This window comes from Diuraphis noxia, unplaced genomic scaffold (assembly GCF_037042655.1).
Source record: "Diuraphis noxia isolate RWA-SAM2 unplaced genomic scaffold, SU_Dnox_SAM2 contig0001, whole genome shotgun sequence".
Lineage (NCBI taxonomy): Eukaryota > Metazoa > Arthropoda > Insecta > Hemiptera > Aphididae > Diuraphis > Diuraphis noxia.
In genome coordinates this window covers 14,032,086-14,035,585 of record NW_028301711.1, presented here as the reverse complement: position 1 = coordinate 14,035,585, position 3,500 = coordinate 14,032,086, and the positions used below count along the sequence as shown (strand labels likewise).

At 26.2% G+C, this 3,500-nt stretch overlaps 1 pseudogene; it reads right to left on the bottom strand.

The window, feature by feature from the left end:
• Positions 1-1,239: 1,239 nt before the first annotated feature.
• On the bottom strand, positions 1,240-1,742 carry LOC149059827 (uncharacterized; annotated as a pseudogene).
• Between the last annotated feature and the right edge of the window lie 1,758 nt (positions 1,743-3,500).

Below are 3,500 nucleotides of genomic sequence, written 5' to 3'. Positions count from 1 at the left end.
AAGACTACGATTTCATATTTAATATTTCGTATATTTAATTCCAATTATGGTAATATTTTGGAAAGGCTAGAAGTTTGGCCTTCGATATAACTATTGAGGTCCTACACAATATAATTGATTGGCGAAATCATACGCCCCAGGGTCACTTATACATATCTACGTGTATATGCGTGTTTAGATGTCTCAGCGGGACGTCAGTACATAGCACCTCCCTCCTAAAAAAAAGGTTTCTGTCCTCAAGACAGAAATCTTTAAATAGTATTTGTAACAGTTACTTTACATTTTTTTCATTTACAAGCTTTAACTTGTGTAAAAATTCAAATGTTATATGTTTTACAAGTTCTTACAATTTCGTAATTTTACATGCAATGATTATAATGTATAAATATATCTATATGCTTATCGCATTTACAATAATTAGATTACAATAATATTAATGTTTTATATAATATGATATATTTTTGGTTAATAGTTATATTAATAATATATTTTTTTTTTGTTTGTACTTATATAATAATAAAGATTGTGTTAGTAGTACATGTATATTCCATTAATTGTTTATTTATTTGATTAACATAATTGTCCTATAATACTAATAATAATATTTTCCCATATAGTTTACATTATTTTTTTTTTCATTTCATTTTTTTTTTTTTTTTTTATAACAATATTAATAAAGTTCCTCTAACTAACTTATCCCTTTAATTTAATTCCCTTAACCATACATTCTATACGTTTTAAGTGTATATATATATTAGAGTGTTCCTTAATTTTTGATTTTAAAATATGTTTGGTCTCACCCCCTAATTTTGTGCCTATATGTACAAAAACGAACTACAAAAAGTTTTGGTTCGATCAGATAAAGTTAACCCGTACCGACTTGTGATTTAAGTTTGAACTTACTAAATTTTTCAATATTTACGAAAATTTTCGACATTTTCATAAATATTTCGTTAACCTTTAGAAATATTGATATTTTTAATACTACATATTTTAAAGTAAATTAAATTTGCTATAACTTTTATTTTATTACATTTTTTCATATCTCTAATGGTTCGTGAATTATATTGATTTGACTCTAAAAAAACACGATATCTTTGGAAATACGAGCAACATAGTAACGATTAATTATAATAAACAATGTTATAGAATAATTAATAATTATGTTAATGTTTTATAATATATATAAAAAAAATGAAATATTTTTATCATAAAAAAAATTCTATAGAATAATGAAAATTAATATTGTTGTTGTAAGGTGCTTTTTTTACAATCTGGATAAATTTTCCGATGTTCTTGTACACATTTTAGTATAAATTATTTTTGTTCTTCATCTAATGTGAGTGTAGAATTGTATTCTTCCATCAACTTCACGGCTCTCTCTGCATTATCGTTAACTATTTTTAATGAATTAATAATTTTTTTACCATTTATGTAACTTTCACTAGATTCCCAAAAAGTCGGATCATGTTTTAAGAATCCGTCATCAATGTTAAATCGGGAAAATAGTTTTAAGCTTTCTTCTGTTATAGATGCGTCAATATTTTTTTCTGTAAAAATTATAATATTAAATATAATTAATTGCTTATTTTTTATTTTATGAATTATTAAACGTATTCAATATATTTTTTAAACTTAATGTTTATTTACTTACCAATAAATTTATCATCTATTTGGTTTGGTTTAATTATCAATCGTTTGGCCGGATATTTCGTCGCTTTTTTTTTTAAGGCTTTTACCATCTGACGCTTTACCTCTAGTGGTATTGAATCATCAAAGAAAGATAATGCAGCAGCCTCTTCAGTTAAATACCACAAATGGTTGCATAATTTTTGAATTGATACTCTAGATATTTCTCTATCAAATACTTCATATAATTTCATATCTTTTATAAATTGTAAGTCTTGATTTGGGGACTTATTTGGCAATGGACAAGTAAACCAAGCTTTGACGTAAAATTTAATAATAAAAACACAAATTTCACCGATTGCTTTTTTTGTTAAGTCGGAAATATTGTATTGGCTTCTAAACAAAAATATTTTTAAGCAATAAATTGCTCGTGCCATCCACCGGGCTTGATGCATGGCTCCGGGAGGATGCATTTTAATTTTTTAATTTTAATATTTATTTTGACATTTTTTTATTTATAATAATACAATAACGGGATCAATTTGAAAGCATACAACGACAAACGACGGTAAATGTTAGATCTTCACTAAACAGCTATTACGATCAAACTAACATTAATAATAAGGTACAATTGTACCAAAATAAGAACCAGACTTATCTTGCTATTAAAACGTAATATCAAAATAATTAACCATACGAATAGGTACTATCTAATCTATTGATATTTAATTTTTATGTACGGAAATATAGAGAAATAATTAGGTGAAAGAGATTAGATTAATACATTATTATTGTGAACATTATACTTGTATTGTGATTGTTATATTACCAGCGATAATATGAAGGCAAAAATACATAAAATAACTTTATAGAAAATTTCATATGGGAGTTTTGTAACAATTATTTTAGCCCGCACAATAATTCATAATTATGAAAAAATACCTAAATTGTGTTTTTTTGGAGTCAAGTCGAAATACTTCACGAACCATTGGAGATATGAAAAAATGTAATAAAATAAAAGTTATAGCTAATTTAATTTACTTTAAAATATGTAATATTAAAAATATCGATATTTCTAAAGGTTAACGAAATATTTATGAAAATGTTAAAAATGTTCGTAAATATTGAAAAATGTAGTAAGTTCAAACTTAAATCACAAGTCGGCACGGGTTAACCTTATCTGATCGAACCAAAACTTTTTGTAGTTCATTTTTATACATATAGGCACAATATTAGGGGGTGAGACCAAACATTTTATGATATTTTTTTCCCATCATCTATAGCTAAGGAACACCCTAATATATATATATTCTAGTTTATAGGTACTATCCGGTTTTTCCGGTGTTCTTTATCTATTCTAACCTATGGACATATCCGTTACGACTCTTTTGCATAGGTCTCAAGTCGTAGCGGTCCATCCATAGTTTTCTATTCTCTACCTATAGTTATCTAAAATGTTTAATTAAATTATCATACCCCATTTTTCTTATCACGTGGTCAAATATACATTTTGTAAATTGTACATCAGTCCGAGGATCATGGGCATGTGTTATATTATGTGTCTTTTTACAAACTACATCATGCGTTTCTTGGAGGTTCAGTAATCTCCCTATTTTATCGAACTTTTTATTATTATTCCATTTCTTCGCTTATTTAATACTTATATCTATACCTAATTTCACTAATTGCGTACTACTATATTATTACTTATGTCTACCACTTTTTCTTTATACAATATTTAACTATCTATTTTTTCCTTCATATTTACTTTATACCATGGTCTCATAGTATTTCTTTACATCGTTCTTATGCACGGTGACCTGCTGTCTACCTCGCGCTATTACCACGTTTTCACTATCTAGTACTTCTAG